The 14,547-nt window shown below is 41.4% G+C and overlaps 1 protein-coding gene and 1 non-coding gene across 2 annotated transcripts in view; one reads left to right on the top strand and one right to left on the bottom strand.

Annotated features, from left to right (window-relative positions):
- FOXO1 (forkhead box O1) overlaps nucleotides 1–14,547 on the bottom strand; it is a 97,491-nt gene that overhangs the window by 32,340 nt on the left and 50,604 nt on the right. The gene's annotated exons all lie outside the window — the stretch shown is intronic.
- LOC120234327 lies at nucleotides 1,848–1,949 on the top strand. The gene has a single exon (XR_005529062.1). It is a non-coding gene; the product is annotated as a U6 spliceosomal RNA (small nuclear RNA).

Raw genomic sequence — 14,547 nt, 5'->3', positions numbered from 1 at the left:
GTTGGAAAAATGCAATACAAAGGGTCAGCAAGACCTCTGGAGGAGTGGAGCATGGCTGACGGACCAAAGATACATGCAGGCCAGGAAGACACGCATCCCAGCAGAAAGGGAGGACCACTCAAGAAGTTCACCAGAAGTCTATTATTTCTGCTCTGCAAACCAACTGAGAAACAAAGAGGCCCTTCTGCCAACAAGTTAGGAGGAAGGGGGGGCCCCGAGAAGCCCACAACAGAACGCACTCTTCGGAAGAGGGGGAGTTGTGGTAGCTTGCTGCTGAAGGATGGCAGTGTTGTAGGATAGTTCCTAGTGGCTCCCACCTTCCAGACACGGTCCAGACAGGCAGCGGCTCACGGGGAAAACAAGACTCACAAAAGGAAGAACCCATTTACTGGCAATCATCTTCAGCCACACTGAGCAATGGTGAGCAAGTGAAGCTCCAGAGACTGCTGGGGCGGAGGCTGCGACTAGCAGGGTGGTGTGCAAGGCGGCCCGAGCCCAGGACAGGGGCCCTAGTGCTGCCGTTCCCCAGCAGGCCAACCCGGGTCTGGGAAGGACAGAAAGCAGAGTGGAGGCTGACCCAAGAAACAGCCAATGGGGCCTATGAACCCAGAAAATGTAAAACCATTAAAGGCCAGTCACTTTGTAATTTGACTACTGATTTGTTATTTTTGCCAACCGTCATTTCCCTGTGATGTGTGCTATTATTGGGTTGAAAAATGGGATAAAAGGTCAGGAAACAGTTTCTTCTTCCTTAGAGGACAGGATGAAATGCAGCTCTCAAGGCAAACTGAAGAGACACAGCCACAACTGAGAGCCAGCACACACTGGCCAGCCCCTAAGATGCCCCAAGGGTCTCCTCCGATATTCAGGCCCTGTGTCGTCCCCTCCCCTGCAGGTGCTCAGAAGCTGGGCCCCGGATTCCTGACCCCACAGAAACTGTGAAATAATGACTGTGGGTTATTTTACACTGCTAAGTTTCAGGGGCCCCTGGGTGGCTCAGACAGTTGAGTGTCCAACTCGTGGTTTCCGCTCAGGTCAGGACCCCGCTTGTGATTCTCTCTCCCTCTCTCTACTATTCCCCCACTCGGGCTCTCTCGTGCTTACTCTCTCAAAATAAAGATGTAACCTTTAAAAATAAATAAGAAATAAACTGCTAAGTTTCAGAATACATTATCCAGTAACTGACAGCAAAAATATCCCATTTCATGAAAGCCTTCAATATAAAAACTTAAGCAATTTAAGTACCAAATCTTCCAACTCGGTAGCAGCTACTTTTCTTACCTTTGGGCTCAAAGACTTCATTAAGGCCTAACAGAAGGACATAACGTAGTCAAGAGTTTATACGGTATATAGTTTCTTAATATTTGTTTGTGATGAGGAAATATATGCATGTGGTGCAAAATTCAAAAGATCCAATAGAAAGACCGCATCATGTTAGATGTCTGCATCAATGTATGCCAATAAGGCCACCCTCAAATCCAGCCTTGTGTCAGGCTCTGTGCTGACAGTGCAGAGCCTGGCTGGGATTCTCTCTCTCTCTCTCTCTCTCTCTCTCTCTCTCTCTCTCTCTCTCACTCAAAATAAATCAGAAAGAAGGGAGGGGAGGGGAGGAGAGGGGAGAAGAGGAAGAAAAAAAGAAAGAAAACCTCTAACAACTCTAATAAAGAAAACCTCTTTTATGAAATTCTATGTGCTAAGAGGTTCCAATGCATATTTTACCTGAAGTCAAAATCATTACAGATATTTCAAAGTGTGACTACATCATCTTTCCAATCACTGTATTATTTAACCAAGTTTTCTAAGTCTTCTATGGGGGAAAAAAAAACTTAAAAATTTCAACTAACACAGAGGCTGTACTGTGCTTCATATAGTAATATGAGAATGATACAGAAGAGATCAACATGATCCCTGTGCAAAGATGACAAATTTATGAAGCGTTCCACATTTGGGGGGAGGTACAACTTACGGTAAATTAAATGCACAGATCTTCAGAGACAGCTGAGCCTGGCTATTATATATACCCGTGGATCCACCAGTCCAATCCAGAAGAGGACACCTGCGTCACCTCTGAAATTTCCCTGTGTTCTTCTCTGGTTGATCTAACATGCTGCCAACCCCTCCTTCCCCCAACAGTGGCAGCCTCTACTATGATTTTTATTCACCATAACTTATTTCCACTATTCTGGAACTGCATGTAAGTGGTCAGTTTAAAAACAAGAAAATCATGGCTAACAACACACACACACAAACAAACACACACACACACACACACACACACACACGAGGCTGTGCATACCAGGGTGTAATGGCTGGAGTTATTCAATCTCTCATTTCTCATACCGTCCCCACTAGCTGCTGCTTGTGTATTATTTCCCAGGGAAAACACATAACTTTAGAGTTAAGATGATTCAAAACTGTTGGTGGCTATAGGTAGACAAATAAGTCACAGCTTTAAATGAAATGAATCATTACACTTGCTGAATGCTCACAAATGGCCATCTCCGTCCAACAACACTATGTATGTCTGACTCTTTGAAGCGGGAGGCGCCATACATAATGTGCGATGCGCATCTCATTTAAACCTCACGCTACTCTTACCTCCTCCTCCAACAGCTCTCAGATGGCTCAACTCCAGACAAATTAATGTGAGAACCTGGATACCTGGTCCTCCATTAAAAAAAAGAAAAAAGAAAACTTCTCAAAACTCAGGATACAGAGCAAGTTGCTTGCTTCCTGCCCGCAATCTGCTTTGTGAATCAGGCCTACAGTAACTTTGAGGGAGTTAACTGAAATTCTGAAAAGCCACAGACCAATCCATATTTCAAAGATCCAGAACAAAGAATGCTCTCTTTCTGAATGGCAGTGAAAGCAAGACGGAAGAAAGGCTGACAGAAGGATGCCCTGATTTCTACATGCCTCAGGAACATTTTCTGAATAGCTCCAATTCAACGATGAGAACTCTAACATCAGGTGAGCGCTGCCTCAGATGTGAGCTACTGAAGGATTAACACTCTTACTCTGGTTCGTCTTTCTGCAGTACTTAGCACAGTCAGGAAAACCACACTTTTGGTCACCAGACAGAATCTACAAGTTATTCTCTCTTGTTTTCCAGTTTCAATAACCTCAATCCCCAATTTCCAGTCCCTTTTATTACTTTACTGCTTCACAGTGACGGTGCGCCCCTACTGTCCAGCCATGAAATACTCAAGAGGCGCAGAGGGGGCATTTCTGGGTCTCACATTATTAAACATAATTAAAAGGTACATAGCTTATGATATTACTAATCTAATAAACAATTTCACAGCCTACACAACAATTATGTATATAAAACTGAACACCTCTCAAGTATCAACTATGCCACAAGAATAGAAGGAAGCCTTTTGAATCGTACTATTTAAAATCTAAGATTCAAGAAGGAGTGCGAAACCTTAAGTCACACATATAATACAGTAATTAGAAAACAGTTCACTTCCGGGGTCATAGGTGTCAGTTTACAATCATTCCAAGATGTTACTGTTTTCTCCTTATGTAATGCTTAAAAAAGCATAGCAAGATAATTATACATGTAGTAAAGAAAAGCTTTTTACCATTGTATAACGTGGTTAAAAATATTTCAAGTTCAAATCTGAACCCTGGTAAGAAGTAATACAAACTACTGGACATTCTGACCTATGAGCTGGTTCTATTTATTCCACGGTAAAGAAAAGTGAAAAACTATGTTTTTTTGTTGTTCATAAAGAATCCTCTGGCTTCCTGTAAAATCTACTGCAATGTAACAACAATTCAGGACTTTGGATCTTTCTGACATCCTCCTTTGCTCCTTAATTAGATGTTTCATTGGCTTTCAAGTGAAACTCAACTACTGGCTCTGAGATCTACATTTAGTTAGACATTTTAAGCCACCCTGTCATCATTATAGAGCACTGCCTAATGAGGTCCCCTCAGACAAGGGCTGGCCTGACAACAACCCACAGTTAATACTAAAATGATCCAAGATTTCCTACTTTCTCTCAATTTGAAAAAGACTTAGTGAGCCCTCCTCCCTAAAACAAAACAAACAAACAAACAAACAAACAATTCATAAGGGCTACTTCTGCTTGAAGCACTCCCAAGAGAACTGTATAACCAAGTGGAGACAATATAAACTCACATAAATGCACAAGTTCAACTCTGAGTCCTTGAACATGGAATCTCCCTCCTTGATAATGCACAAAAACCACACACTGATCACTTCTATGCTATCCTCGAGTTTAAGGAGTGAGGGTGGGAGGAGCCTAGCAGAAGGCAGTGCAGCAGGGGTGGAGAAGGGAGAAAAGAGTAGACAGGAGAGGTGTCAGAAATGACCATGGGCCATGAAGAGCTGGCTGGAGAGGGTAAAAATGGGTTGGTGAGTTTCTCCAGAGTATATGAATCCAACACCTTCATTTTGGGGTGAAGAAAACCGAGGCCATGATGACAAAGCCAGTAGGTGAGAAGGCCTGGTTGCCTGTTGAGAGGGCAGGATGCAGAGGCAGTAAACAAAGAGGCAGAGTACCTCTGATGTGCTCACATAGCACCTTCCTATGTGCCTCACACTCTCCTCTAAGAAAGAGCACAAGCTGGAGGAAGAAGAGGTTGTACAGCTGGAGGAGGAGCCATCAGGGAAACACAACTGTTTAATGGGCTTCCATCTTCAATGGGGTCTACATGACATACGATGTTTGTAATCTGGTTGAGATTTTTTCACTTGAAAGGCCAAGATTAACTCCTCTCCCCAAATAAAGGAACACCCTACTAGCTTTGCAATCACAGAGTAGACAGTACAGAGAAAACTGAGACAGATGAAGAGGTTTAATAAATAAATCAGACTTTACTAGAAAGAGCAAAGTGCCCCTTGATGTTAAACAGCTAAACCTGAGGTATCTGTTCTTTAGGGCCCAGGTCTAAAATAGACGGTTTGATCCTTGAAATGGGCTTTGTAGAGAAGAAAGCCTCCTTTCAATAAGCATAATCATTAACTTAGAGGCGGTGGAGAACCATAAAAACCAATGCTTCTGATACTTGAACATGCATAGGAATCACCTGGGATCTTGTCAAAATGCAGATTCTGATTCAGTATACCTGGGATCAAGACTGAGATTCTACCAGGCTCCCTAGTGAGGCTGACGCCATCAGCCCAATCCATGGACCATACTTTAAGCAGCAAGGCCATAAAAAACGTGAGGTATGAAAGTCACATTTCAAGGTATGTTTATTTCACAACTTGGTCTGCTAGCTACAAAACAGTGACATGTTGAGTCTTTTTCCTTCTGATGATTGACAGGAAATGTCAACATCATTTGCAGGGGGGCGGGGGGCTTAAGCCCAATTAAGTATAAAAGCATTTGATTATTTAATCCAACAGAATTTGCGGGCTCAGGGGGGAACAGCACAGTCAACAAAGGGACAGCAAAGGGTGATAGTTATGGAACCTGATTTAAGTAAGTCCTCTTGAGTGGCCAAAAGGACCAAGTGTTCATTTGCATGAAAGCGCATCTTTCCTTAAATGAAAAGGAAATTAACCCCCATTTGCTCTCAAATGGGCACTGTGTTGTTTTCCAGGAGTCCTGAGGCTTTTGTCCCAACAGCCCAGCAGAAAGCCCGAGACAAGACAATGGAGCAGAGTTGCTCTAATTCAGCTATGTAATTATTAGTACTAGTACTGGACACCATTTCTTTCCATAGGCTGTTGTGCCTTAGTAAAAACGTAAGCCTTTGGAAGACTATCTTAAAGTCTTTGTGGGCTATTCCTTATTTGAGGAATAAAATTTGAAAAACTAGCCTTATGAAGCAATGTGGCCTTCTTTGGAGGTCTTGACTCAAATCCCTGCCAGTTATTCGTTGTGCGACCTTAGGCAAATTACTTCAGCTTTCTGTTTTCTCCACTATATAATGAGGACAACAGGTTCCAGTAAGGTCATGTACTTTGAGCACGGAATAGCTCAGTGGCTGGCCCAGTAAGGTTCAAGGGTAGGGTTATCACTGTTAACCATCAGGGCCACCTTCTCCAACTGACCCAACCAATCCCAGTTTGCACTGTACTAAATACACACATAGCTGGGTAGGCACTGTTCTCAGCCAGCTTACATTCCAAGCCAGCAACACACAGAAGTCACACCCACTTTTTAAACATCGCTGATAATTCCTGATTTCTTTGTGATTGTAAGCACAATGGTATTCAGGAAAGAAGAGTCTACAGTATGCACAACCATTCTCTTCACTGTCCCCAATCCCATCTTTCCTTCCCTGTCTTTCCCATCACCCTCATTCTGTTCAAGCACAGCACAGCATCCCAAAACACTCCATACCTGCCCCCGCACAGTGCAAGCAGGAACGGACTGCCCTTTTTCTGCCGACTTAGTCCTGAACACATGGGGAGGACTATTTACCAAAAGCAAAACCCTGGAGGACCGTTCTTTACAAATAAGTGTGTGTGATTAATACTTTAAAGTCCACAGTCGTTCCATACACATTATCTCAATCAATCCCAACAATAACCGTGTTTAGTATTTAGAACCACTACTCTTATTATCATTAAAAGATAAAGTCTCAAGAGTTTGAAAGAAGAGACAAGTTCATGGCCACCCAAACTTTCTGTATGCTCCCTTATTCTCTAAGGCAGAGATCTCCCCAACAAGAAGGTGATGGGGAGACGAAGGTATCTTTGTTACTGGAACCATCTACATAATTCAGTTACACATGATTCTGACAGAGACTGCTGGAGCCCATTTTTACCAGAGCGAGCTGCGCCCTGCTAAGATATCAGGGTCTGTAAACCACAGCCCACACTCTGGAGGCTCTTAATCACAGCTTAAACACCATCTACTGTGTCCGAATGTAAATGGCAACACTGAGTCAAGGCTGAAGCCAAACCTCTGCATTCTCCCCTTGGTAAAGGGTCCTGCCCCATAAAGACCCTTCCCCTGAGCTTGCACTGGTCCCGTCTGCCAACTCACGGCTGAGAAGAAACAGCCAGCCTTGAAGCACTCACATGCATCCTGAGGGTCACGGAGGACCCTGTTTGTGGATGTGAAAGCTCCTCTCTCTTCCTCTCCTCCCTCCCTGCCCCCACACACCCTTCTTGGGCTGAAAGGGCCTTTTGAAAGGGATTAGAGATGTGCTACAAAATCTTCATTAAGTAATTTAATAACGTGTGTGTCTGGTACTTGGGTCCCAAACAGAAAGGAATGTACCCAGGAGCCAGCAGGCAGAGCCACATTCTTCCTGTTACCCTGTAACAGCAGCAGGCGGGTGGCAGGCTGGCGGGCACTGCTCTGGGGACAAGTCCCCTGACAGCACTGCTTTCCCAACATCAAAGGGCTGGATCTCCTCTTCAATTTGTAACTTGGATTTTTCTCAGTTTCAAATCATAGCCCAACAGATGTTAAAGTCTGACAGGGTATAAAATCATCCTGCACCGAGTCAAGAATATGACAAGCAAGAGGGAACAACGGAATAAAAGAGGTCCCGGTTCAGAGAAGGGGAATGGAAATCTACCCGCAGTAAGTGGGAGAACGCGAGGTAGCAAAATTGGCTCTTCAAACAGCATACGGCGCAGCGGTGGTTATCTTGTCAAGTGTTGTTCGCGGAACATGGTGACAAATGGGGAAGGACTGTGTCTTGCCAGTGGTATTTAGTTTAGTTTTTCTGGGTGCTTTTTTTTTATTTATTTAATTTTATTTTTTAGGAGGGGCAGTCACCAATGATTCCAAGTTATTTTTAAATTTCTTTCCCTAAAAATTCTGATTGGATTCACGAGCATTTCAACTGATACAATATTTTCAAGAGGGAACAAAAACAAATTAATGAAATTAACCAGTCTGGCCCACTAACATGAAAAAAAAATCATGTAATACTAAAGCCTTAAAAGAAAAGTCAGTACTTCCTTGAATGGGTTCTTTCAGTTATATTCACACAGATTTGGCTGACACGGTCACTATCCACCCAAATTGGTAGGGTGGTTTTCATGAGCTGAGTTGTTCTTGCTTTGCCCTTTGTAATGTCACTAATTCTGGCCTACTCAAAGTGTGGTTCGGAGACCCGCAGCGGCACCTGAGAGCTAGTTACAAATGCAGGACCTCAGGCTTCCCCCCAGACCTGATGAGTCAGAACCCACACTTGTACAAGATCCCCAGGTGATTCATACACACATTAAAGTTTGTAGGGGCGCCTGGGTGGCTTAGTCGGTTAAGCGTCCTACTTTCGCTCAGGTCATGATCTCACGGTTCGTGGGTTCGAGCCCCGCGTCGGGCTCTGTGCTGACTGCCAGCTCGGAGCCTGGAGCCTGTTTCAGTCTGTGACTCCCTCTCTCTCTGACCCTCCCCTGCTCATGCTGTCTCTCTCTCTCTCTCTCTCCTAGAAATAAATAAAAATATTTAAAAAAATAAATAAATAAATAAAGTTTGCTAACCACCATCTTGCAAAATATTTATTATTTAAAAATCATTTAAGCTCATTTTAACAGCTCTGCTAAGAAAGTCTTCCCCAGGCTGAGATGTAATATGCCTTCCCCTAAGTCCCATTTACAGAGGCTTCCCTGGTAACCAGGGAAATAACTCCAAACTTAAGCTTGTGTAAAATACTTTTAAAATAAACTCAAAATCCTTCTTCTGATGTGTGCAACATTTTTCTGGGGGGAGGGGTTAAAACTATTACAAGCTTTCCACAACACACCACACTTGCCACTATTACTACTGGCGATCAAAAATGTATGCTGAACAAAAATAGAAACAGGTATCCACATTAAACCAACAATATCAACTGAGCAATAAATGTGCCAATTAAGATTCAAGTAAAGAATGCAATACAAAAAATGGTCTTCAAGGTTAAGTTATTTGCAAAATTAGTCTTGCTGGGAAATCTCTGCTACACAATTGAGGAGAAAAAGAACTCTATCCTACTGCAGCATGGGGATTTTTTTCCCCACAAGGCGTTCTCTATGCTCAGCATTTTAAACTCATTATTATTTATCGAATTTAAACCTATCACAGCCTTAGAAGGTGTGCACTGTTTTAGTCTACGTTTTATTGATGCTTAATTTACACAGAGCCAAGCACTGCTTTCTGCCGTGTACAGCTCTATGCACTTCTGCATTTGTACACCCCCATGCAACCACCACCCAAATCATTTCCAGCACCCTCGTGGTGGGTGGCTCTTTCGTGCCCCACCCAGTCAGCAGCCCCATTCCCACAGGTAAGCACTATCCTGACCTCTAGCTCATACACTAGTTTTGCTTGTTTACTGAAATTCGTACAAATGGAATTGTGCAGAACGTACTTTTTTGGGCCTGGCTTCTTCCATTGAATAGTTCCAGAAGGATCAGTGTACACAGGGGAAAAGGCATGCCCTGCTGGGTGTGGAGAATAGTTAAACAACTACAGAAGGGGGGAGAGTGTCTTACAACAGGGAAGGGGGCTGGTACAGGAGTCTGCAGGAAAGGAAGTTCAAAAGATGGGCCTTTCAGCTGGTGAGTGGCCTGGAATGTCAATACAGACTATCTGTTTGAGATGAATAATTCAAGTGACATTTCAAAGAATCTGACACGGTAGGCTGTCCAGAGTACAGTGAGGAAGGGGGACACTGGACGCAGCAAGCCCAATGTAGAGACCCAGGGATAAGCCGGCAAGCACCGGAGGGAAGGGAGTGAGGCGAGATCCCAAGGGAGTTTTTACCCAGACACTCCTCCAACGAGGCTGGATCCAAAATGAGACTGTTGAAAGAGTGGCAGAAAGTGCTGTTCAAAATATAATGAAGCAGGGGGGGACCGGTTTTAGGGAGGAAGATGAGTTGGTTTGGTCACCAGCTGGTTGAAAATTAGACAGAAAGCTGGGGAGAAAGATGTGTAGAGGCAGATACAGGAGAATACGGGAGGTGAAGTACAAGACAGCAAGAACTAAATGGTGTCCAGAAACCACGTGTTGGTACCGAGGCACCTGGCTGAATCCTCTGAGAAGAGAGACCACCACAAAACAGCCGGGGGTACAGGCCCGAACCCTGGGGGAACATTCAGAATAAGGAAAAGGAATCTTGCAAAAAAAAGGGCCACAAATAGGGCAGGAATGGGATAAAAACCGAAAGACAAGTGTAAATTTAGCAACAAATGAATTGAATGCAATCAGCATTCAATGTAGGGACACTTTTTCTCAAGCACAACCACTATAAATGCTGACACAGGTTCTCCAAGAAAACACAAAGTACTTCAGAAGTTTCATTAACTCTTTCTAGCATCTTCAAGGTATTACTTTGCAAATTACTGTCTGGGTATGCTAAACTTAGTAAATTATTGTTTGGGTAGACAAAATAGCAGCCTAGTATTCAGAAAGAGTTAATGGAGCTGCCTAACTGTCTCATTTATGTCTCATTTACTCCGAAGGTACTTTTCATATTCAAGACTCTAACTCAATTTGCATATCACCAATGATGATTAAAAGGCAAGCCACGAAGAAACTGGGCATTGAAATTTCTGTCCAAATCAGATCTAACAGATCCAATATTTAATTTAAACTTCCTAATCATCACAAATTATAGATGATTAGCAACCAAGCAACAGTGGTCCTTCCTCAAGAAATCCACTACAAATAAAAGCTGAAAGGTAGAAAATCTGAGATCAATGCCTGCACAGGAACAAGGTCTGAAAACATGAGCCTGAGCCACGTCCAGTCTGTGCATAAAATTATCCCGCAGGCACAGATTATAACTCAATCCACCTCCTGTTTGCCTTCTCTGCATTCATCTCCCTCCCCCTTCACCAGACTACAACTTCTACCAAATGACAAATGATAAATTAGTTTGCTAAAGCCCAGCCTTTGGGAGATATTTAATAAGAATCCCTAAGATGAGGTATGCTTCTTTTCTCTAAATGATGACAGTAGATAATATGAAAACAGGAATTTAGCTTTTGACTTGAAGCTAATTTTTATCTGCTCAAGCCACTTCCAGTTATGCCTCCAATGATATTTTATATTATTCCCAGAATGAACTGACTCTATTAATCAAAAGCAAGTTGGCAAGTGTTATACATAGTATTAAGCAGTGATTTTTAAAAGATAATGCACAGAAAAGAAAATGGAAGCACTGCTAAAACATTCACATTTGTTTCATTAAAGATATATATATAGCTCACTCCCCTATTTTTCAAATTTTAATGATCACATTTTTTCAGTTATAAATATGAATTTAAAGCCAAATTTGTTCTCATCAAGTCTCCAAGAAACATGAACAAAATCTTCTGAACTGCCCAGCGCATTAAACACGAACACTTCACTGTAACATCACTTCGAAATTCTTATTAAAATTCTCAATAGTTAAGTGCCTTTTCTGTCAGACTGGCACTTTTTGGCACATGTTTTACAAGATGTCATTCTTGCTTTGCTGTTCTTTTGAATAGATAAAGCAATAACTAAAAGCATAGCTTTGTACAAGCACGTTTTTATCATTAACATCATGATTTGTTAAATACTTTGAAATGGATATATCACCAAAGATCCTCAGTTCAGACCTATTATATGTAATTAAAAAAAAAAACTACATAAGAATTGTGGCTAAAAAATAAGGTGGGCCTGCCTGGCTCAATGGAGAATATGACTCCTGATCTAGGGGTCATGAGTTCAAGACTCACATGGGAAACAGAAATTACTTAGAAATAAAATATTTTTTAAGTTTATCTATTTATTTTAAGAAAGAGAAAGAGCATATCTATAAGAGCAAGGGAGGTGCAGAGAGAGAGGATAAAGAGAAAGATTCCAGCAGGCTCTGAAATGCAGGGCTTGATCTCAAGAACTGTGAGATTTCGACCTGAGCGGAAATCAAGAGTCAGACACTCAACAGATTGAGCCACCCAGACACCCCAAAATAAAATCTTAAAAAACAAAAAAAGTAACTGGAACTCTATGGAAGTACATATGTTGTTAATAATGAAATTATATATACATAACCTCTAGAGCTAACAGGCGTTGGTTGAAATCACACACAGAAAAATTCATGTAAACTTTGGCAAAAGACAAGCACTCTGGTTTTCTTTTTAATTTATTTGCAGTTCCATCATCATATGAACAAAATTAAATTTTTAACCTTTTTTTTTTTAACCAGCTATAGATTTAATAACCAACCTATGCCTTATGCTAACCCTCTGTAACTTTCTGAAGGTGAATGTGAGCTACGGAACCACGAAGTGAACCAAGGGATAGTGAAATCTATTCTCTGGCATTTAAACTCAACATCTGCAAAAATCAGGCCTACTGTACACTTAAGAAATTTTCAAAAGACAGAGGTATAGGAGATAAATAAAAGCTCTCAAAGGAAATATGAAAAACCCTTTTTCTCCCCAGTCTCACTTTTGAGGATAAGAAAAAATATTTTAAGTTCAAAGCATAAAACTCATTAATACAGATCCTTTAGGAACTGAATGAGAGGAACATGGGAAATGCATAATCAATGTACATGTTTAATGTAAAAGAGAATGAGATTCACGTAAGCAATATAAGAGAGTATTTCAAACACCATTGGGGAGATAATTTATCTTCAATTGTTAATACAGTTTTTTTATCCTCATGTTTTTTTCTACACAAAATCATAGAGGGGCAGCTGGCTCAGTTGGTAGAGCATGAGACTCTTGATATTGGGGCTGTGAGTTCAAGTCCCACACTGGGCCTAGAGCTTACTTTAAAAAGTAAAGAAAAGTAAATCATTCAGAATTAAAAACAAAACAAAAACGAAAAACCTGTTCTTTTAATTTCATCCCAACACAATGCATTCTCTCTAACAGGCATGATTTACAAAGTCCCTAACACCATCTTTGGCCACTAACTGCCCAACATTTTAAGGCTTTTCCAACGTTTGCTGCCAGAGATTGACAACACATCCATTTTAGCTGACACACATAAAGACAGCCCTACATACAAAAGAAAACAAAACCAAACTACACCAAGCCCATTGACTTGAGAAGCACAATTTTCTGCATGATACTCACACTACCATAAAATCAGTATAGAGTTTAAGGTTCCAATCTAGAGGCAAATTTGTATGGGCTGAGTAAGGGATGAATGTGAACACAACACCCACAACACACACTCCAGTCACCCTCTCACTGTCTTAGTCACTCAACAGCTGCACCACCGTCAGGGCCATTTCCTCAGCCATTTCAATGGAAGGCCCTGGCAACAATCTTCCAAGGCTCTTACAACTTCTTACTAAACCTATGCCTTTTATTCCCATTTGGCTTCTGTCAACACATACTTAAAAGATAAATCTATCATTTCAATACAATGTGATAAGGAGAAACAAGATGTATCACAAACTAAGTACATTAGACGTGGCTTTTTGGTAACAATAAGATCAAAATATGTTTGTTATCAAAATATGTCAAATCCAAACCAGATCAATACCCTACTTGGTCAATTAGTCCAAAAGAAAAAAGAAAAAGAGAGAAAGGAAAGGAAAGGAAAAGGAAAAGGAAAAGGAAAAGGAAAAGAGAAAAGGCAAGCAAGTGGCACTGGGTGGCTCAGTCAGTTGAGCATCGACTCTTTACCTCAGGGTTTGTGAGATCGAGCCCCCAAGCCAAGCTCTGCACTGACTTCACGAAGCCTGCTTAGGATTCTCTCTCTGCCCCTTCCCGGTGCTATCTCAAAATAATAAATAAATAAATATTAAAAACAAAAAGGCACAGAATTTCTTTAAAATGACATACAGGATTTAAACATTTACCTTAAAAATATACATGTAAATGTGCTTGAGATAAAATAAAAACCTTTGAGAGGATGTCCTCTGACTGGATTTCCGGTTGTTCTTATAAATCTGCATTGCATTGTCACCAAGTATTTACATTTCCCATTTCTTTCAAGTGGAGAAAGAATCTACCCACAGCACAGTGATCCAACTACAGAATTCTCCACGCTCTCCTAATCTTTTATAGGGTCTTATCACACCGAATTTATCAGCAATCTTCCCAAAATGTTTGACTTGTTTTCCTAAGAACAAGTATTTCACTCGTATTTAATGGGTTCATTTATTAGTTAGTTAATTGGGAAAACAGGTACAACTGCAAACCAATTCCAAGAAAAAGACAACTAATGCCGGGCACCAGAGGGGAGCTCAAGCAATCAGAACGCCTTTATGGAGGACATGGAAAGTGTGGTTCACGTGTGTGTTGGGAAACTGAAGGTCAACTGGGGAGCTGCTGCAGTGGATGCCGATGTTGCCACGAGGACATACCCTTAATGCTTTCATGCTAAGCAGAAGAAATGATTTTTTTTTTAATGTTTGACTTATGTTTAATATGATAGAATAGGCCTGAATTGTTTCAACTTTGAATTAAAAAAAAAAAAACTTGCCACCCAAGAAGCACTTACATTAACACTTTAAGTGCGTAAGAATTAAATGTCATTGCTTGTTCCTACAAGTCCATCTTTTAGAAAATCTGAATGGTGGTATTGTATATGTATGTACATGTATGTACATGCTAGATAATGTGCCCATATGACCGCATGTAACTCCCAATTATCTCATAATTACCTTGATGCCAGATGATTTTTT

The sequence above is a fragment of the Hyaena hyaena genome, unplaced genomic scaffold (assembly GCF_003009895.1).
Source record: "Hyaena hyaena isolate Hyena2069 unplaced genomic scaffold, ASM300989v1 scaffold_106, whole genome shotgun sequence".
Classification (NCBI taxonomy): Eukaryota; Metazoa; Chordata; class Mammalia; order Carnivora; family Hyaenidae; genus Hyaena; species Hyaena hyaena.
Note: the sequence above shows the minus strand (reverse complement) of the source record. Positions and strands in the feature narration are given on the sequence as shown.